The following is a 22,910-nucleotide window of genomic DNA, read 5'->3' on the forward strand; positions in this document are numbered from 1 at the left end:
CGCAGAGCCAAAGCAAGCTCCCCTTCTTTTGATACTGCAGGGCATTTTTCAGCATTGAACAGCTCAAGGACAAAACAGATCCCCTTGCCTTCTTGTACGTAAAAATAATTTATCATTCACATTTGCCTGCCAACTGGCAACCTGGCTGAATTTGAAATCTTCATTAAACGTATTTGCCAGGTATGCAGGTTACAGATGGGCTCAGATATTAGTTGAACCAGTAAGTTCAGATCTCTGGAGAAGGTCTTTCTTTGTTCGTGTCAGAAGCACGTAAAAATTATAGACATAGAACATTCAATACTGAGCTAATAAAATAGGTATAAAACAGGTCATAGGAATATAAAAAGGTAAAGGTTTCCCTGTCAGTCGTGTCCAACTCTAGATGTGCCCAGCTCGGTTTCTTGGCTGAGGGAGCCAGCATTGTCCAAAGACATTTTTCATGGTCATGTGGCCAGCATGATTATATGCCAAGGTACATGGAATGCTGTTACTTTCCCACTGAAGTGGTACCTATTAATCTACTGGCATTTGCATGTTTTAGAATTGCTAGATAGCCAGGATCTGGAGTGATGAGAGCTCACCGCGTTACTCAGAGCTCGGGTCTCGAACCTGGGCTGTCAATTCTCCAGATGACAAACTCAGAGTCATTGGGTCATAAAAATATAGCCCATATAAAAAGTATGTAGAATAAATAGTATTAAAACTAAATAACATTTGCTGGGTATCGGGACACGCTGATAGCATTGCTGGATATCAAGCCATGCTGATACAGCCGAGATGGCACAGTGGTTAGAATGCAGTACTGCAGGCTACAACTGCGGACTGCTGACTGCCTGAAATTTGGCAGTTCGAATCTCACTAGGCTCAAGGTTGACTCAGCCTTCCATCCTTCTGAGGTGGGTAAAATGAGGACCCAGATTGTTGGGGACAAGAGGCTGACTCTGTAAAGCACTGTGAAGCGGGATATAAGTACTATATTATTCTGCCTGCCTTCCTTTCTTCCTTCTCCCCCCCCCCTTCCCTCTCTCCCTTCCTGCCTGTCTGGAAGCACAGGGGTTAGAATGCTGCAGTGCAAGCTAACTCTGCCCATAGCCAGGAGTTTGATCCTGACCAGCTGAAGGTTGACTCAGCCTTCCATCCTTCCATGGTGGGTAAAATGAGGACCCAGATTGTTGGGGGCAAGAGGCTGACTCTGTAAGCCGCTTAGAGAGGGCTGTAAAAGCACTGTGAAGCGGTATATAAGTCTAAGTGCTATTGCTATTTTCTCTCGCCTGCACGAGGTCTTCCTTCACACGTGTTGAAGGACATTGTATGCACCATAGTATATGTGAGATGCATTGTTCTTCTCTACATTCGCACACAGAGTATCTTCTGTAGGGAAGCCCCATTTTCTTAGATTGTCCTTGGATCTCCCTACCCCGGCGTGCAGTCTATTTGTTTAGCGGTTCTGGAGAGGGTTATTACACTGGGTTGTTGCTTAACTGTGTCAGCTTTGTCCTGGATTTTCTTTGCTGGCACAGCATAGAGAATACGAATTGATCCTTTATTTGGCCTTTTGTGCCTTGGCTTCAGGGAGCACTAGGTGAATGGCAAAACTTAACATTTGATTGACCAGTTAGTTCGTTACCTGCTACTTGAAAGGATATTTCTGTCAAGTGAAAAATGTGATCTCATGCGAGCTTGTTGCTTTATGTGTCACGGGTCAATTATAATCTTATGTATTTTGTGCCTTTAGGAATTTTTTTTTTTTTTTTGGTATTATCTAACTGTCAGGAAAGGCTTTTCAATATCATGATGGATACATTTTCTTATATACTCGGCTTGTGTTGGGGAATATTAAATCCTCCAGGTTTAGTGCTGTAGAGGTTCTGAAGATATATTCTAAAGCAGGGGTGTCAAACTTGATTTCATTGAGGGCTGCATCAGGGTTGTGTTTGACTTTGGGGGTCTGAAGGAGCCGTGGCCAGCTGGATGTCACTTGTTTTGGGGATTCCTGTGGTCCTAAGTTCCGTTTTCGGTTGTGACAGCCTCCTACAACTCTCAGCCAGCGAAAATGGAGCTTGGGAGGGCTGTGTGGAGGCACCGCAGGCCGATCCTTTGCTGTTTTCAGGTCGGCCCTGCGGGCCAGCTCTAAACACCCCATGGGCCGAATTCGGCCCAGGGGCCTTGAGTTTGACACTCCTGTTCTAAAGGGCCAGGTTGGGGACAGATTATAATGGAGAAGGTCTTTTTTTCATATTTTTTTTCATTTTCCCTTTATTTGTATGCCGCCCTTTTCCCTGGGGGGACTCAGGGCGGCTCACAGTTCAAAAAAAAAGGGGGGGGGGAAGGACAAACAATTTTCCAACATGAAGACAATACAACATATTAAAAGGAAAACACAACAGTCACACAATTCGAGTGGGGTTAGAATCTTAACCCCAGGCCAGCCGGGACAGCCAGATCTTTAGAGCGGCGCGGAAGGACTGGAGGGTGGTGAGGGTCCGGATCTCTACGGGGAGTTCATTCCAGAGGGTCGGAGCAGCCACCGAGAAGGCTCTCCTCCGGGTAGTTGCCAGTCTACACTGGCTGGATGATGGAATTCGGAGGAGGCCTAATCTATGCGATCGTATCGGTCTAGTGGAGGTAATTGGCAGTAGGCGGTCTCTCAAGTACCCGGGTTCAGTACCATGAAGGCCTTTGTAGGTGATAAGTAGCACCTTGAAGCGCACCCGGAGACCAACAGGCAGCCAGTGCAGCTCGCGGAGGATAGGTGTTACGTGGGTGAAGCGAGGTGCACCCACGATCGCTCGCGCGGTCTACCTATGTGGTCACTAAGGGTTGACACCAATTTGACGGCACATAATCTAAACTTCAGGATTCTACGTGAGTCGTTTTGGCCTTAGGTCTATAGATGTTATCATTCAATATCAATAGAATATTTGCAGATTAGGGTTGAATCCTTGGGTCCTTGGTGCTCTCTGAGCTTGGTTGCTTTCTTGAAGACGTTTCATTACCCAACTAGGTAACATCATCAATGCTAGAAAGGAGTTGGGTTTTCTCCCTGTTAATATACAAGTGGCTTGCCCTGAGTGCTGGTGAGAGTTCTTGGTGGTTCCTTGTTTAGGCTATTGCTCACTATTACAGTAGCTTGTTTGTCTGAATTGGTAGTTCCTTGATTGTGGTACTGTTTGTTTCTTAATTGTTGGTCAACACTAGCCCAGGAGAGGCTGGAAGGCTACTCCTCAGAGGTGGTATTCAGCCGGTTCGGACTGATTCACGGGTGGACCTGCCCACCCACCACGGCTCTATGCTGTCCTATTTAGGCACGTTTTTGAGGCCAGGTGCATGTGTGGAAGGTGCATGTGAGAACAAAGCGCATGTGTGGAAGGCCGGATGCATGCGCGGAAAACCGGTGGTAACAGAATGTGAAACCCACCACTGCCACTCATGTTACTAGGTGGCTGTGGGATACAGATCAAAGCTAATTTGCAAGATCATCCTAAGAATCTGCCTTATTTTTTCATTTGCTCTCTATGGCTACTAATCAGATTTTTCTTCATTAACTACCCCTTTATTCCTGTTGCATTCACTTAATTCTCTATCCTCATTCTCGGGTTTCTGCTTTGTAACATTTCTTGGACAAAGCAGCTAATTCTTTCTAATCCTATTTTTACTCTGCTGTCTCCTGTTATATAGTGCCAGCCCCCTTAAATAACCCAGCCAGGAAATCATCTCAACAGGAAGGGTAAAAATATGCCTGATTGTATATATTGAATTGAGGGGGTTCTTGGTGCTCACTGAGCTTGGTTGTTTTCTTAAAGATGTTTCATTACCCAAACTAGGTAACATCATTAGTGCTAGAAGAGAGTGCTGTTTATACAATATATAGTGGCTTGCCCTCTCAGTGTTGGTGGAGGGTTCTTGGTGCTTCTTCCCGGAGATCAACAGGCACATAGAGATGAACAACATCTACACACCATTCAAAAGAGATTTTCAAAAACCCAAAGAGGAAACAAGAGGACCAAAAGACTCCCTTACCAGCAATCAATTTCCAGATAAGCGGAAATCAACACCAAGATCAATACTGGACCAACTATCCATGCTGATCAGTGCATTCCTGTGGAATGTCTGCCTTATTTACTCTTTTCTAGCTTTGTCCAGCCTGATTTGGATGTTTGGATGTAATTCTTGTGCCTTGAAAACATAATAGCTCTAATTGTAATAGCGCTTAGGCTTATATATATCGCTTCACAGCCCTCTCCAAGTGGTTTACAGAGTCAACCTATTGCCCCCCAATAATCTGGGTCCTCATTTTACCCACCTCAGAAGGTTGGAATGCTGAGCCAACCTTGTGACTGTCAGGACCGAACTTCTGGCAGTGGGCAGAGTTAGACTGCAACAGCAATAGCACTTAGGCCAGCGTTTCTCAACCTTGGCCACCTTGAGATGATTGGACTTCATCTCCCTGAATTCTCCAGCCAGCAAAGCTGGGGTTTGTCATATGAACTTTTACCCACTAGGACAAAAATTACTTATTTCTAGGGTAGAAATTCTTTAATTACCAGGAAGCAAAGCTGGCTGGGGCCAAGGTGGCGCAGTGGTTAAATGCAGCACTGCAGGCTACTGCTAGATCAGCAGGTCAGCGGTTCAAATCTCACCGGCTCAGGGTTGACTCAGCCTTCCATCCTTCCGAGGTGGGTAAAATGAGGACCCAGATTGTTGGGGGCAATATGCTGACTCTCTGTAAACCGCTTAGAGAGGCCTGAAAGGCCTATGAAGCGGTATATAAGTCTACTGCTATTGCTATTGCTATTGCTATTGCTTCTGGGAAGTGAAGTCCCACCATCTTAAGGTTGCCAAGGTTGAAAAAAAACAACTTAGACTTATATACCGCTTCACAGTGCTTTACAGTGCGCTCTAAACGGTTTACAGAATCAACACTTTGCCCCTAACATTCTGGGTCCTCATTTTACTGACCTTGGAAGGATGGAAGGCTGAGTCGATCTTGATCTGGTCAGGATCGAACTCCTGGCAGTGAGCAGTGAGTTAGCCTGCTTTGTGCCACCATGATGACAGAGAAGTACTTTATTATTATTATTTTTTTAAAAAAATTAGACACTTTGGCTTCCATTTCTTTCTCTTCACTGTCCTGTTGGAGCGAAAAAGTCACGTTTTAGGGAAGAGAAGGTGGTTATTTCAGAGTGTGTGGCATCTGAATGGAAGCCTTTTGTCTTGCCTCTTTTTTATTTGTGCCTTTCCATTTAATCTCTACATTTTTTTTCAGTGCCGGTTGGCAAGAGCTTTCAAAAGCTGGGTCAGCAGCTCAGAAGTTCTGTCTAGAGCAGTGTTTCTCAACCTTGGCAACTTGAAGACGTCTGGACTTCAACTCCCAGAATTCCACAGCCAGCGAATGCTGGCTGTGGAATTCTGGGAGTTGAAGTCCAGACGTCTTCAAGTTGCCAAGGTTGAGAAACACTGGTCTAGAGAATTGTTCAGAAGGGCTCTTGTTTCGCTTCTGTTTTAGAGTTACATATCAGATTGCGGCAGACCAGGCTGACTGGCACTGTTGATTCATGAAATTAGAATAGAATAGAGAATAGAAAATAGAATAGAATAAAAAATAGAATAGAAGATACGGAATAGAATAGAGAATAGAATAGCAATGAATAGAATAGAATTCTTTTATTGGCCAAGTGTGATTGGACACGCAAGGAATTTGTCTTTGGTGCAGATGCTCTCAGTGTACATAAAAGAAAAGATGCATTTGTCACTAATCATAAGATGCAGCGCTTAATGATAGTCATGGGGTACAAGGATACAAGCAACAAAGTTAACAAGTCATACAGTCATAAGTGGGGAGAGATAGATACTAGGAAGGAAGAGAAGAAGAATAGTAATGCATTCTTGGTAAATTATTGACAATGCTGTGGGAATTAGTTGTTTAGCAGAGGGATGGCATGGGGGGGAAAACCGCCCTTGTGTCTAGTTGTTCTGGTGTGCAGTGCCCTATAGCGTCATTTGGAGGGTAGGAGTCGAAACAATTTATGCCCAGGATGCGAGGGGGTCTGTAGATATTTTCACAGCCCTCTTCTTGACTCCTGCAGTGTACAGGTCCTCAATGGAAGGCAGGTTGGCAGCCATTGTTTTTTCTGCAGTTCTGTTTATCTGTTGAAGTCTGTGTCTGAAGTCTTGTTGGGAGCCAAACCCGACAGCTAGGGAGGTGCAGATGACAGGCTCAGTAATTCCTCTGTAAAACTGTATCAGCAGCTCCTTGGGCAGTTTGATTTTTCTGAGCTGGCGCAATTGCTGTTTGTCTACGGGGCAAAATGGGATGTTAATCTTGAGTATCTTTCTTCTAGTGTTCAGATACATGGTGCTCATGGCAAAAGTACTTTTTTTTAAAAAAAAATCTTGCCTTTAGGACAGCAATACAATCTGCAAATCCGTGGGGTCCTTGAGAGCCTTTCGGGGTGGGGGGTGGGTTTCCCCATGAAGTTAAATAAATAAATAAATAATCCCAAAGCTCCTCAGGGTTTATTTCTAATGCAGTAAAACATCAAGTAGATTTAATCTGCAGAAGCCAAATCTTTTGGGGGACCTCTATCATTTCTAAGAACGTTAAGGGGTTCTGAGACCCAAATGTTTTGTGAACTGCAGCCTGAGAGCAGGGCTGGGCAACTATGGTCCCAGCTGGCTCAGGAATTCTGGGAGTTGATGTCCACAGGTCATAAAGGGGCTATAGTTGCCTATCCCTGGACCGGTACCAGTTGTTAAGTGAATTTTGGCCGTGCAAGTGGCAGGTGAGCGTGCAAAGCTTTATTTGCTCATGTGTTGGGATTTGCAAATTTAACAGAGTTGGGAAGGGACCTTGTAGGTCATCTAGTCCAACCTCCCCGCCCGAGCAGGAGACCCTACGCCTGTGATGGCGAACCTATGGCACGCGTGCCACAGGTGGCACATGGAGCCATTTGTTAGGGCACGCGAGGCGCCCTGTCACTCCAGCCAGCTGACTTCATTTTTGGTCATTTTTTTTGCCTCCCGGAGGATTCCCTGAAGCCTCCGGAGGGCGAAAAACAACACAACACGCAAACCGGAAGTTCGGGAGCGGACTTCCGGTTTGTACGTTGGGCCGCTTTTCTCGTGTGCATAGAATTATGTCTGTGGGCCTGCGCACAATTCCCCCCTGCGCTTCCCCCACTTTTGGCACGTGACGGGAAAAAGGTTAGCCATCACTGCCCTACGCCATTTCTGACAGATGGCAATCCAGTCTCTTCTCAAAAGCTTCCAGTGATGAAGCTCCCACAACTTCCGAAGGCAACTTCTGTTCCATGGGTTGATTCTTCTCACTGTCAGAAAAAATTCTCCTTATTTCCAGATTGAATCTCTCCTTGGTCAGTTTCCATCCATTGTTTCTTGTCTGGCCTTCGGGTGCTTTGGAAAATAGCCTGACCCCCTCCTCTCTGTGAAAGCCCCTCCAATACCGGAAGACTGCTATCCTGTCTCCCCTGGTCCTTCTCTTCACTAAACTAGCCAGGCCCAGTTCCTGCAACCGTCCTTCATTAGGTTTCATTATCTTCATTATATTAGGTTGTGCACGAGCAAACATCCCCTCCCCAGGCCCATAAAGGTTGGGGACCACTACCTTAGAGGACAATCTGCTGCATTAGGAATCCATTCATGTGGCAGATTTTGTCTATATTTCTGGGAATATTGATCCTTTCTGATGGAAAATTAACTTCTGGGTCTGAAAAAAAAAGTCTCTGCTCTTGGCTCACTTGATCGTATTCCCTAGCAATCCTAGTTAGACATGGTTCCTAATCGGAGGTGGGTTTCTACCAGTTCGGACTGGTTGGGCCGAGGAGATAGTAACTCGGCCACTCATGCCTCAGAACCGGTGCTATCGGCGGCGTTCTGGGTGCTGCCATCTTGTTTTTGTTTTTTTGCTTCTGTGCATACGCAGAATCAATTTTTTCACTACTGTGCATGCGTGCACCTGAGCAAACGGGCAGTAAAAGAATCTGGAACCCACCCCTGTCCCTAATGCAGAAAGCCGAAGTACATGAACCATGTTCTTTCCCAGTTAAATCTTCCCTTGCCTGAAATCAGGGGCTTCAAAAATTTCAGCAGTGGGTTCTCTGCCTAGTTGCTGGGTGGGGGTGGCCATGGTGGGCATGGCCTTGTCAGCCTCCTGCACCATGGCAGGGATGGGAGGGTGTTTTTGTCTTCCCCAGGCTCCGGAGGCTTTCCTCGAGCCTCTGGGAGGGTGAAAACTGCCTCCCCCAGGCTCCGGAGGCATTTCCAGAAGACCCATTTTTCCCCCTCCCTGAACCTCCGTGCGTGCCCTGCACTTACCTCTCATCCAAAAGGACCCGCATGGAGACTCCTAGGAGGGGAGAGATGGAGTGGGATGGGCGCGGCCAGCCAGAGGTGAGATTTGGAGGTTCTCCAAACCGGCTATAACATTCAGGCAGCCCGCCCCTGCCTGAAATCTCAAATTGCAAATCAATTTACTTAACAGTTGGTGGTGCAGGGAAGATTCCTAGTCCAAATGGCTTTACAGGTAATCCTTGAGTTACAACAATGTGTTTAGTTCAAAGTTAAGTCAGCACTGAAAAAAGTGACTTATGGCCATTTCCCCCCCTCCCCCTTTTACGATGTTGCAGTATCCCTATAGTCACATGATCACAATTCAGATGCTTGGCAACTGGCATGTATTTATGGCGGTTGCAGTGTCCTGGGGTCATGTGATCCCTTTTTGTGACTTTCTGACAAGCACAGCATGGGGAAGCCAGGTTCACTTAAGAACCATGTGACCATCCTAAAGGTGCTTTTTTTTGGAAGAGACAACTGGGCTTTCTGGTTTTGCTTTGAGGGCGTTTCGCTTCTCCTCCAAGAAGCTTCTTCCGCTCTGATTGGATGGTGAGGAAGGGAAGGATTTATACTCCTTGCTGGTCATCTGCATCCTTTGAGAGGGCTATTAAGGTCACCTGAAGGTTTGCTGTGTCCTCAGGTTCACCTGAGTGCTGCAACTGGGTGTGGAACCTCCTGCAACTATTGAAAGGGCTGTGTTGTAGATTGGAGATAGCAGCTCCAGGAAGGCTCCACACCCATTTGCAGCACTCAGGTGACCCCCAGGACACAGGTAAACCTCCAGGTGACCTTAACAGCCCTCTCAAAGGAGGCAAATGACCAGCTGTCTGCAAGGAGTATAAACCCTTCCATTCCCCACCATCCAATCAGCCGAAGAAGCTTCAAGTGGCCTCAATGACTCTCTCAAAGGACGCAATTGACCAGCTGTCTGCAAGGAGTATAAATCCTTCCTTTCAGAGCCGAAGAAGCTTCTTGGATGAGAAGCGAAACATCTTCAAAGAAAAACCAGAAAGTCCAGCTGCCTCTTGGGAAAAAAAAGCAGCTTTGGGACAAGCCTGGCCTGTAGGATGGAAATTCTCCATAGACCAACCTGTGACTAATTCAACTTCAGTGTTTCATTGAACAACTGTGCCAAGCAAGGTCATAAAACGAGACACGACTCACTGAAGAACTGTCTCGCTGAGCAACAGAAAGGTTGCTCGGTTGGAGTCACCCTGACCGTGTTGGGAGGCCATACGAATTTTCTTACATTTTATGATTGATTTCTTTAAAAAGAATCATAAACAGGTTTAGCCTGGGCGATGCTAGTCACACACACTATTTTTCTCCGTGCCTTCTTGGGGGCCTTCTTGGCCAGAACGAGGGTGGGGGGTGGCTTGCCTAAATCCGGAGAGAGCAACTAGTGTAGTGATGGCTAACCTTTTGGTCCTCGTGTGCCGAAAGCGGGTGCATGTGTGCCCACACCCATAGCGCGATGTCCGCGTGCCCCCCCGCTCTCCCCTGTGCATGCGCGTGTGACACTCCCCCCCCCCCGTGCGCCCCATTTTGCACCTAGCAAGCCTTCCTGGAGCCTCCTGGGACCAAATCTGGGGCGCGGTGGGCCCGCACCCACCCCCCATGCTCCCTCCCTGTGCAGGAGTTATGTCGGCCTTGCATGCAGCTTTATTCCTCTCTAGCATTCATCCCCATTGTTGAGGGATGCATTTCCTCTCTAGAATTTACCTCTATCTGCTCCTGTGAGGCACTTCCTGTTCCTGTTGGATGTATGTTGAATGCTTGTATAGAGTGCGCATGCTTGGTGGGGCTCAGCTGGGGCTCATGTGCCAGCAGAGAGGGCCTCCGCGTGCCACGCCGTCACGGAACTGGCGGCCTCATGAGAAGGGATGCTTTTAAAATAGACCCTTAGGGCACCTGCTAACTTGCTGACGGAGCCACTTGGCTGGGACAGTCTCTCTTCACTCTCCCCCCTCCCCCCAATTCTGGCTAACTCTCCCATTTTGGGGAACATCCCACTAAAGACAAGACGAGAGAGCACAGCTGCTTCCCATCTCTCCAGCCCTCCCTTTCTATCCCTGTTGAGAAACCTCTCTTTATTCCTTCTCTTGATGGTTGGATGCAGCAGGGAGGGGAAAGTGCAATTGTACTTCTAGAGCCGAATTTGGAGATTTCTGTTCCTCTCCTCCCTCCACCCCCTCCCACCAAACCATCCTTATGACCATCCATCTCCCAACTGTGGTATATCAAGCTAGAAGTTGAAGTTCCACCTTAGCCATGAAAGCCAGCTGGCTGATTTTTGCGTGGCACGTCAAAACCGCGGTCCACTAAAGCGCGCCCGATTAAAGCGCGTACGTGACATCATCAGCAGCGCGACAAGAAAGAAAAAGGGCGCTTTAAAAAGCGCTTTTAAAGCAAGCCGATTCACATAAAGGTAAGGGTTAGGGTTAGGGTTAGGGTTAGGTTTAGGGTTAGGGTTAGGTTTAGGGTTACGTTAAGCGTTAGGGTTAGGTTTAGGGTTAGGTTAAGGGTTAGCGTTAGGTTTAGCGTTAGGTTAAGGGTTAGGTTTAGGGTTAGGTTTAGGGTTAGGTTAAGGGTTAGGTTTAGGGTTAGGTTTAGGGTTAGGTTTGGGGGGGTTAGGTTTAGATTTACGCGTTAATTTTAAGTTTACCGCTCACAGCGTGCTATTTTTGTCGCGCTGTGATGACGTCACGTACGCGCTTTCATCGAGCGCACTCTAGTCTACCGCGGTTTTGTGGTGGAACCGATTTTTGATCCGTCAGTCACTCTCAGTGCCACCCAGCATGCTGGCTGGGGAATTCTGGGAATTGGAAGTCCAGAAGTCTTAAAGTTTGTCCGGGTTGGATACCCCTGATCTAAAGCAACTTGCTAACTCTCAGGGTCCTGGAGAAAAATGTGACAGAATGGATAATGTTTTTTTAAAAAAAAAAGGTGTTAGAAAAAGTTAAAAGGTTGTATTATGTAATTTTGAAAGCTATTTCAGTGGGGGAAAGGGGAATGTGAGGAATGTGTATATATGCAGGTATTGATCGTTCTGGTATGAGTGATTAAATATCTAGGCGTCCCCCATTAAGTGAATTCAGATGTAGGAATGGCCTATTTATTTCTGGCAAAATAGACTAACGATTTTTCCCCTGTTACCGTGAAAGCCATTATTGATTAATGTGCCGGCATTTCTTGCAGATGCTATTGTGCACACGTCCAGCGGTAAAGATTTGAAGTGGGAACCCTCATATGAGTGTAATGTACAAATCGGGGGTTTGCGCAGGAGGGTGTATAATCAGTTGCACATAAGTCCTGTTAACGGCACAGGTGTTCAACGGTTATAGGCCCAATTAAGTTTGCAGACCTCATGATTTGGAGATGGGTTTTGAAAATTAAAAAAAAAACAGATATTGGCTGAAAGCGTTGGAAAAAATGTTTTTGCTTTTGTGGTCCTCATGCAGCCATACCCATTGTTCCTCAAGCTACAAGAAATAAATACAATATTTTACACGTTGTATGTCTGAAGATTAGCTGGGTTTTTAACCCTGAAGGCTAATTATCATAAATCAATGCTTATACGTGTAAGATAAAATCTGGGGTCTTTGCAGCAGGAGTTAAACTGTCTTTAATATAAAGAATCGCTTCCATCCGAGAGGCAATTTAGCAATTAAGGCACCAGGCTAGAAACTGGGAGAGTGGCAGTTCTAGTCCCACTTCAAGCATGAAAGCCACCTGGATGACTTTGGGCCAGTCAGTCTCTCTTAGTCCAACTCACCTCACATGGTTTTTGTTGTGGAAAAATAGGAAGAGGAAGAAGTATTAAATATGTCTCCTGCCTTGAGTTGTTTATAAAAAACAAAGATGGGATATGCACAGGTACAGTATAGGTGGCACCTTGCTCAATAGTAGTAACTGTGAGAGGGATCTTGGAGTCCTAGTGGACAACCATTTAAATAGGAGCCATCCATGCGCAGCAGCTGCCCAAAAAGCCAACACGGTTCTAGGCTGCATAAACAAAGGGATAGAATCAAGATCACGTGAAGGGTTAATGCCACTTTATAAGGCCTTGGTAAGGCCACACTTGGAATACGGCATTCAATTTTGGTCGCCATGATGTAGAAAAGATGTGGAGACTCTAGAAAGAGTGCAGAGAAGAGCAACAAAGAGGATTAGGGGACTGGAGACTAAAACATATGAAGAACGGTTGCAGGAACTGGGTATGTCTAGTTTAATAGAAAGAAGGACTAGGGGAGACATGATAGCAGTCTTACAATATCTCAGGGGTTGCCCCAAAGAAGAGGGAGTCAAGCTATTCTCCAAGGCACCTGAGTGTAGAACAAGAAGCCATGGGTGGAAACTAATCAAGGAGAGAAGCAACTTAGAACTGAGGAGAAATTTCCTGACAGTGAGAACAATTAATCAGTGGAACAGAAGTTGCCTCCAGAAGTTGTGAATGCCCCAACTTCTTTAAGAAGAGATTGGATAGCCATTTGTCTGGAACGGTATAGAGTTTCCTGCCTAGACAGGGGGTTGGACTAGAAGACCTCCAAGGTCCCTTCCAACTCTTCTATTGCATTGTATTGTATAAATAATAACATTGTAGAAGCAAATAATCTTTTGAACTCTAAGTAGATTTAACAGTATGTACAATCATATAGACCTTGGCTTGTGACCATTTGTGTTCAAAGTTATGATGATGCTGGAAAAAAGGGATTTACGATTGATCCTCGCACTTACAACCATTGCAGTGTCCCTGTGGTCACGTGATTGTGATGCGGGGTTCTAGGGAATGGGCTCACATTTCTGGTAGTAGCAGGGTCCTGGGGTCTCCTGACGGTAATTTGCAACCTTCCCAACCTGTATGTGACCAGGAAAGTCAGCAGGGAAGCTGGTGTTGGAAGGAAAATCTGGTCTGGTTCCAGGACGGGAAAAAGACGCTGGAAATAAAATGGAGGCTGATTGGAAAGAAAGAGTCTGTTTGTTGATGAGCAGGACCAACAACAGCAGAGGTGGGTTGCCCCCGGTTTGGCCTGGTTCGGCCGAACCGGTAGTGGAATTTAGGCCTGCGTCGCAGAACCGGCAGCGACCCAGGCCTGCCATGCCCCCGAACCGGTTCCCTCATCGCCGCTGGGCCGCCGCCATTTTGGTTTTTAGTGACTGTGCTTGGGCAGTTCACTGTAAATTGTTCTGTGCATGCGGACAGAACAATTTACATCGAACAGCGCACAGCACACATTGCACTCAGTAAAACCGGCAGCAACCGTGTATGGGTTCTGGGAAGTCGGGGGAGGGAAGGTTTGGGGGGGTGGGGGGGGAGGGGGGATGGAGGGATGTATATTAGGCTTGACGGGGGGCTGTTAGATTTTAATGTAATATGATTGCGCATGTATACTGTATTCTCTTATTTTTTCTTTAAAACTAAGATATGTTAAGTGTATTGATATGGAAGCATAAATACCATCAATATAGAATAGAGTTTGCTCAGAAGCGGAAATACACCAATGAGAGGAAGAGTGGGAAACAGAGGAGAGAAGAAAGATGGGAAGAGAGGGATAGGAGAGAGGGTAAGGGGGGGAAGATGAGGAGGATAAGGAGGAGTGGAATGTAGAGAGAGGAGAAGGAGAAAGGAAGGGGAAGTAGAGTAGGAAAGGATGATGGAAGGAAGAAAGGAGGTAGGAGAGAGGTAGAAGAAAGAGGTGTATGGAGAGCAGAAGAGCCAATAATGGGTTTTTATCTTTCTGGGCGTTGATGACAAGAGGAACTGATGTAATTACTACTTAATACAATAGGATATTGGCTATGTAATAGTATACATGTGATTGTATGTTATGAAAATGGAAAATAAAAAAGTATATTTCAAACAGTAAAACCGGCAGCAACCCGCCCAATGGAGTTTTGCCCCATTTTGCGACTTTTCTCGCCAGGGTTGTTAAGTGCATCACTGCAGTTGTTAAGTGAGTAACCCGGTTGTTCAGTGAATCTGGCTTCCCCACTGACTTTGCTCCTCAGAAGGTAACAAAAGGGGATCGCGTGACCCCAGGGCATTGCAACCGTCATAAACCTGAGTCAGTTATCAAGCGTCTGAATTTCGTAACCATGGGGATGCTGCAACCATTGTAAGCAGAGGTGGGATTCTGCCGGTTCGGATTGGTTTGCCCAAATCGATAGCGCCGAATGATGGATGGGCCTCCCCCCCCCCCGCCCCGGCTCCAAAACGTCCTATGTAGCCTCGTTTCCGATGCCGCGTGCGTTTGTGCACCCAGCGCACGCAATCAAAGCACATGCGCAGAAGGCTTGCACGCATGCAGGAAGGCATGCATGCAACATAAGCGCAGCGCTCACAGTTGCGAACCGGTGGTAAACCTAAGTGAATCCCACCGCTGGTTGTAAGTGTGAACAATGGTTCAAAGCCCCCTTTTCCAGGGCTGTTGTAACTTTGGACAGTCACTAAACGAACAGTTGTAACGCGAGGACTACCTATAGCCGAATCCCAGCTTAGGCACTGTGACACGGAGGAAAATGGGATGCTGTGATTTCTTGACGATAAACCTTTGCGGAGAGGCTGAGCTGTAGATTGACGAGCTTGGGGTTTGGATCCCTGAGACCCACAGTTGCCAGGGTGTGAAAAATGCTAGGCTCTCTCGCCTTCGCCTTTCATCTCAATCTTTCTGTTTGGGACATCCATTTGGTATCGATCCGTCTACGGTGGCTTAAAAAGTCATTATTGTGGTACCAGGAGAGCAGAAAAGCCGAAACAGTGATTTAGTGGTTGATCCAAGAAAATAAAGCAACCTATGCATTACAGCAGACAAATCACACACTTCAAGGGCCACCGGGGTTATCTGGCTTTGAAGGCAGGGGAAATAATGCTTCTTTAGGGGGGGGGGGTGCATTCTCTCCATCGGATACCTAACAACATGGCCGTGGGCAGGGAGATGCTGCAATTTTAGGATATTCTTCTACTCTTGACCCATAGAGCAGCCTTCAGCAACTGGTGGTCCACGAGAAAATTTTGGTGGTCCGCAGAAAAATTATTTGCATTTTAATTTATTTTTTTCAAAACACAAAACGAAGTAGATATATAACTGAATACAAAAAAGAAAGAAAGACAAAAGAAAAAGGGAAAATAACATATTACAGTGCACCTTCTATCTCCTGGAGACCTCCCCCCCCCCTATATTACTTAGATATACAATATATTCCAATTGTGGCCTTATACCCTCCAAAACAACATATATTCTTGAGTAGGTTTATTCCCTTTGCCTTCCACCAGCACTGATTTTATAAACCCCCCCCCCCAATTTCATAACAATTGTTTTGCTTTAATCATCCCTTTTTTTTAAGTTTAATTGCTGCTGTTAATTTATCATTTGTTGCCATACTCCAAATTTCACTAAACCACTCATTTCTTTGGTTATCCCAATTTCATCCCCAATATTTAGCCATCACTAATCTAGCTGCCATTATCAAATTCACAATCAATTGCTTTTTTTGTTTCATTTATAGCCCATTTTTCCACCAGCAACTATAATGCAATCCTTGGTGACATCTCTAGATTTGCATTCAACAGTGCTCTAATTTCTCTAAACACCATGTCCCATATTTTTTGTGCACTATCACAATCCCACCACATATGTTTATATGTTCCAACCTCTTTCTTGCACATCCAACAAATATTTGTATATTTACCATCTATTTGATTTAATTTACGTGGGGTTAGGTACCATCTCCATATCACTTTATATCCATTTTCCTTAACTCTAACTGACATATTTTTATATACCCTTCTATTCCAAATATTTTTCCAATCATTATCTTCTATTTCTCCCAAATCTGGTTCCCAAATTAATTTTAAACCTTTTGCCTGCATTTTTTATGTTGCACTAAATCAGGGGTCCTCAAACTACGGCTCCCAGGCCAAATACGTGCAATGAACGTTTGTGTTGCTGCAGAGAGTCTTCCCCTTCGGGGTCTTTTTGTGCTGGTCGGAGAGAGAAATTAATTAAACTTCAAAGCCCTTGTTAAGAGTCCCGTTGTTATGTTTAATTCCCAGAAATTCCATAAACGGCTTCAAGTCTTAGCATTTTCTGAAGCACTTTCTGTTCTCCCAAGAGAAGCTTGGAAAAGCAGTCGAATTGACACTCTGAGATTCGATATATATCTCCACCCACACCTTCTTTGGAAAATTTAAGTGGTCCACAGGGAAGGCAGAGGAAGGTATCTGTGGGAAAGATCGACATCTGTCTGGAAAGGTTGGGATCATTCCAGAGTGCAGGAAATTGGTGTTAAATCACAGGAAAGAGGATTAGCATTGGACATTAGGAAGAACATCCCAGCAGGAAAAACGTTTTACTACTTGAACCAAGGATGCAGAGAAGGACAGATAATAGAATCAGAATAGATATGGAAGGGACCTTGGAGGTCTTCTAGTCCAAGCAGGAGATCCTATATCTATGATGGAGAACTTATGGCACGTGCGCCAGAGGTAGCACACCCAGCCCTCCTTGTGGGCAAGCGTACCGTCGCCAACTATTCTTCTGGTGTCCGGCACATGTATGCGCACCGGCTAGCTGGCTTTAGAGTTTCTGGGGCTCCAGCGCGCATAGACACGCATTGAGGTTTGGGCACGGTTCCAAAAAGATTCACCATCACTGTCCTATACCATTTCAGATAAGGCTCCTCTTAAAACCTCCAGTGATGAAGCACCCACAACTTCTGGTGGCAAGCTGTTCCACTGGTTCATTGTCCTCACTGTTAGGAAACTTCTCCTTAATTCCAGGTTGCGTCTCTCCTCGATTAGTTTCCATCCATTGCTTCTTGTCCTGCCCTCTGATGCTTTGGAAGATTAATTGCACTTAGACTTATATACCGCTTCACAGTGCTTTTACAGCCCTCCGTAAGCGGTTTACACAATCAGCCTCTTGCCCCCAACAATCCGGGTCCTCATTTTACTAAACTTGGAAGGATGGAAGGCTGAGTCAATCTTGAGCCGGTCAGAATCTAACTCCTGGAGATGGCATAATGGCAAGGACCAGTCATAAGTCACTTTGAACAGATGGTTGTAAGTTGAGGACTACCTCTATGGGTGGGAGTTGGAAGTCCACAAGTCTTAAAGTTGCCACAGTTGGAGACCCCTGCTGTAGAACATGGCTGATTGGGGGAATTCTGGGAGTTGTCCATACATCTTAATGTCCCCAAGGTTAAGAAACAGTGTTGTAGAGACCCAATAGAGGTTAGTCCTCGACTTACAACAGTTCATTTGGTGACTGTTCGAAGTTACACCATCCCTGAAAAAAGTGACTTACGACCGTTTTCCACACTTACAACCATTGCAGCATCCTCGTGGCCAAATTCGGATGCTTGATAGTTAACAGTGTCCGGAGGTAGCGTTGATCTCCTTTTGCAACCTTCTGACAAGCAAAGTCAGTAGAGAAGCCGGATTCACTTAACAACCGTGTTACTAACATCACAGCTGCAGTGATTCACCTAACAATGGTGGCAAAGATCATGAGATGGGGCAAAACCCACTTCACCACTGTCTCCCATAGCAACATAGATTTTGAGCTCAATTGTGATTGTAAATCGAGGACTACATGTACTCTCTTGTCTGTCCAGAGGGCCGATGCCCTGGGGGGCATAGTGGTTAGAATGCAGTATTGCAGGCTAATTCTGCCGACTGTCATCAGTTCAAATCTCACCAGCTGAAGGTTGACTCAGCCTTCCATCCTTCCAAGCTTGGTAAAATGAGGACCCAGATTGTTGGGGGTTAGATGCTGACTCTCAATCGCTTAGAGGGGACTGTAAAACACTGTGCAGCGGTATAGAAGTCTAAGGGCTAGTGCTGTTTTTCTACTTCTGTAGCTGCAGGTCTCATTTGCACACTCAACAGCCTTGGAAATGGGATGATGAATTCAAGCCCTGTAGAGTTGTCATTTGTAAGGAAGGCTCCTTTTCCTCTCTGTCTCTGTCTGTCTGTTTGTCTCTGTCTCTGTCTTTCTGCCTCCCTCTTTCTCTCCCTCCATTTCTCTCTCTCTCTCTCCCTCTTTCTCTCCCTCCCTTTCTCTCTCTCTCCCTCCCTCTCTCTCTCCCTCCCTCCCCCTCTCTCCCTCTCTCTCTTCATCTCCCTCTCTCTCTGCCCCCTCTTTCTCCCTCTCCCCCTCCCTCCCTCTTTCTCTCCCTCCCTTTTTCTCTCTCTCCCCCTCCCTCTCCCCCTCCCTCCCTCTTTCTCTCCCTCCCGTTTCTCTCTCTCCCCCTCCCGCTCCCTCCCTCTTTCCCTTTCTCTCTCCCTCTTCCCCTCCCTCCCTCTCTCTCTCTCTCCCTCCCTCTCTTCCTCTTCCTCTCCCTCTCTCTCCTCCTTCTCTCCCTCTCCCCCTCCCTCCCTCTTTCTCTCCTTCCCTTTCTCTTTCTCTCTCTCCCTCCCTTTCTCTCTCTCCCTCTTTCTCTCCCTCCCTTTCTCTCTCCCTCTTTCCCTCCCTCTCTCTCTCCCCCTCTCTCTCCCCCTCCCTCTCCCCCTCCCTCTCCCCCCTCTCTCTCCCTCTCCCCCACCCTCTCTCTCCCCCTCTCCCCCTCCCTCCCTCTTTCTCTCTTTCCCTTTCTCTTTCTCTCTCTCTCTCCCTCCCTTTCTCGCTCTCCCTCTCCCTCTTTCTCTCCCTCCCTTTCTCCCTCTTTCCCTCCCTCCCTCTCTCTCTCCCCCTCTCTCTCTCCCTCTCCCCCCCTCTCTCTCCCTCTCCCCCCTCCCTCTTTCTCTCCCTCCCTTTCTCCCCCCCTCTCTCCCCCCTCCCTCCCCCCTCTCTCTGTGTTCCTGTTGGTTTTTAACTGAGATGTTCTCAAATTGGGCCCCTCCCTTGCATCTCCCATTCAGCCTCATTTTGAAGTCTACTTCTGTGGTGGAATGAGGTAAGGGGGAATCAGCCCCCTTCACCGCTAAATCCTGGCTTAAAAAAAAAATCGGCATTGTACAAACAACACCTGCAATATCCCTGACAATCCGCAAATAAATATTCTTCCCACCCAGCGAAATTCTTTCCACACCGAAACTTGAATTCGGCAAGGAAAGATGTCGTTTACGATCGCTGTCTTTTGAAGCGGTATTTTGCCAGGGGTTATTTTTTCTTTTTTTCAAATCGGGGGGTTGGAGGGAGGAATTTTGATAGATCCCTGGGAACCCGACGGCTGTTCCCGGAGCCAAAATAAACGTAGAGGATTAATTTGTACGGTGCTATCTCCGGTGGGTGATGTTTCCCTACCCCCAGCCAGGCTTAAATCTCTTCTCTCTCCAGTGCTTTGCGTTTTCAACTTTGTTAAAAAGGCTGAGCTGAATTGCATTAATCTTGTAAAGTAATGAAAGCATCCCCTACCTCAAAAGAACAAGTTTTCCGTTCATTGTAGTCCCCCCTTAATCAAATCAGCCAGGTGTCTCCGTGGCCGCCTTGCTATTAAGGTCCTTAGCAGGAGTTCTCCACAAAGGATTAGTCAAAGCTTTGATGGCACTGCAGAGATGCTAATCGGGTCAAGCTGCACTCTGGCAGATCTGAAATTCTGGCAATTCCAAAAGCACCATTCTAGGGATAGCTTGAAGATGGTAGCAAAGGTCTGTTATGCCGCTTCCTTAGAAGAAGTTCAGCCTCGAAGACTGAATACAGATAGTCCTCGACTTACAACTGTTCATTTGGTGACGGTTCGACGTTACAGCATTCCTGAAACAAGTGACTTATGACCACCAATTATGACCTTTGTAGAATCCCCATGGTCACGTGATAAAAATTCAGACACTTGGCATACAAACTGGGTGTTTAGTTTGATGAAAAGAAGGACTAGGGAAGATTGATAGCAGTCTTCCAATATCTCAGAGGCATTTAGCTAAGAGTCAAGCTATTAAAGACATCCAGTGTTGGGGCATTCACAACTTCTGGTGGCCAGTAGTTCCACTGGTTAATTGTCCTCACTGTCAGGAAATTCCTCCTTAATTCCAGGTTGCCTTCTCACCTTGATTAGTTTCCATCCATTCTTTCTTGTCTTGCCCCCTGGTGCTTTGGAAAATAAATTGACCCCCTCCTCTTTGTGGCAGCCTCTCAAATACTGGAATATTGCTGTGATACACTGTGATGGTCATAAGTTATCATATTTCCCAGTGCCATTGTCACTTTGAACAATCACTAAACAAGTCGTCGTAAGTCGAGGATTACCTGTATTTGCAGTCCTGTGGACACTTTATTTTGCACATTGTATTAATGAGCTAAGCCGGTTTTTGGTATCCAAAGCAACATCAGTACGCATCTACTAAATTATTTCAAAAATAGTACTTTTTTTTGCTTTTATAATAATGACAGAGAAACAGAAACCATCCCTCACACAAAAAGATAAAATTCCTTCATTGTCAAAAAAGGGAAAAAAAGCCAGCACACAATGTGTTGATTAAACAAAAGTGAAAAAATACAAAAAAGGTACAAGATATCACTTTAGCTGTGAATAGTGACAATTCTTTATATAGTTATCTACTGAAATTACTATTCAAGTACATACTGTATGTACACTAATAATACATTTGCATAACTATTCATCTTGTTCACCTGTATTTTGAATAAAATAAATGCCCCATATTCCATTATATTTCAAGAAACAATAAACAATAAAGTTATAAATAATTTAAATCAGTTTGATCTAGTGGTTTTGTCTAGTGGTTAAGTCACCAGGCTAGAAAGTGGGAGATGGAAAGTTCTAATTCTACCTTAATATGAAAGCCAACTGGGTGACTTTGGGCCAATCACCAGCAGGCAATGAGTTCTAGTCCTGCTTTAGCCCTGAAAGCTGGGTGACTTTGGGCCAATCACCAGGAGATGGGGAGTTCTAGTCCCGCCTTAACCCTGAAAGCTAGTTGGGTGATTTTGGGCCAATCACCAGGAGACTGTGAGTTCTAATCCCGCCTTAGTCTTGAAAGCTAGCTGGGTGATTTTGGGCCAATCACCAGGAGACTGTGAGTTCTAGTCCTGCCTTAGTCCTGAAAGCTAGCTGGATGGTTTTGGGCCAATCACCAGGAGACAGTGAGTTCTAGTCCCGCCTTAGTCCTGAAAGCTAGCTGGGTGATTTTGGGCCAATCACCAGGAGACTGTGAGTTCTAATCCCGCCTTAGTCTTGAAAGCTAGCTGGGTGATTTTGGGCCAATCACCAGGAGACTGTGAGTTCTAGTCCTGCCTTAGTCCTGAAAGCTAGCTGGGTGATTTTGGGCCAATCACCAGGAGGCAGTGAGTTCTAGTCCCGCCTTAGTCCTGAAAGCTAGCTGGGTGATTTTGGGCGAATCACCAGGAGACAGTGAGTTCTAGTCCTGCCTTAGTCCTGAAAGCTAGCTGGGTGATTTGGGGCCAATCACCAGGAGGCAGTGAGTTCTAGTCCCGCCTTAGTCCTGAAAGCTAGCTGGGTGATTTTGGGCCAATCACCAGGAGGCAGTGAGTTCTAGTCCCGCATTAGTCCTGAAAGCTAGCTGGGTTGTTGTTTTTTGTGGGGAGGGGAATAGCAGGAGGAATGTGTGTTGAATTATTTTTGAAAATTAATAAAGGTGAGATAGAAATAAATATGAAAACAAATCAATATGTAAATAAATAAATAAATTGTTTACATGGCCATGGGGATGTGGCGGTGGTCATAAATGCGAGGCCTGGTCATAAGTCACTTTTTTCAGTCCTGTTATAAGTTTTTACGGTCACTAAATGAATGGCTGTAAGTTGAGAACTCTCTGTATATGAGTGGATGTAAGTACAGGTAGTCCTTGACTTAAAACTACAATTGAGTCAAAAATTTCTGTTATTAAGTGAGACATTTTTGGAGTGAATTTTCCTCTATGTTACGATCTTTCTTGCCACAGTTGTTAAGTGAATCTCCGCAGTCCTTAAATTAGTAACATGGTTATTGAGTAAATTGGGCTGCCCCAATGATTTTGCTGGTCGGAAAGTCGCAAAAGTGAGCACATGAGTTGCCAAACCTTTGAATTGTGATCGTGTGACCCTGGGGATGCTGCAGTGGTCGTAAATGTGAAAAAGGGTCATAAGTCACTTTTTTCAGTGCTATTTGTAACTCTGGTTGCTCAACAGATGCGTATAAGTGGACAACCCTCTGTATATATGTGGATATCAGTAGCAGCCATGATGGAGTGCCAAAAAAAGGGGAATATTTCCAGCTCAGGGTTGAAAAGAGGTGTCCATGGTGTTTAGAATAGAATAGAATAACAGAATTGGAAGGGACCTTCGAGGTCTTCTAGTCCAACCCCCTGCTTAGGCAGCAGACCGTATACCACTTCAGACAAAATTCTCTGAGCTTGCTCGTTTTCTTGCAGACATTTCATTACCCAACTAGGTAACATTATCAGTGTTAGTAAGGAGTGTTGTTTGCTGTCAGCTTATATTCTGGTGACTTGCCTACCTGTGTGTGCGTGCGGGGGTGCTGGTGGTGTTAGAGATTCTTTGGTTGGACTGTTTTACTGATGGTGTCCTTGGCAGTTTCTTGATTGGGGAAGAGCTTACTCGATTGTTGGTCTGAAGTTGACCTTGGAGTTAATCTAAGTTGAT

The 22,910-nt window shown here is 45.8% G+C and overlaps 1 protein-coding gene across 1 annotated transcript in view; it reads left to right on the top strand.

Annotated features, from left to right (window-relative positions):
* Positions 1-22,910, top strand: part of USP32 (ubiquitin specific peptidase 32) — a 219,618-nt gene that overhangs the window by 64,012 nt on the left and 132,696 nt on the right. The window lies entirely within an intron of this gene.

The sequence above is a fragment of the Thamnophis sirtalis genome, unplaced genomic scaffold, assembly GCF_051295495.1.
Source record: "Thamnophis sirtalis isolate CommonGarterSnake01/CBP01778 unplaced genomic scaffold, rThaSir2_p1.2 scaffold_6, whole genome shotgun sequence".
Taxonomy (NCBI): Eukaryota; Metazoa; Chordata; class Lepidosauria; order Squamata; family Natricidae; genus Thamnophis; species Thamnophis sirtalis.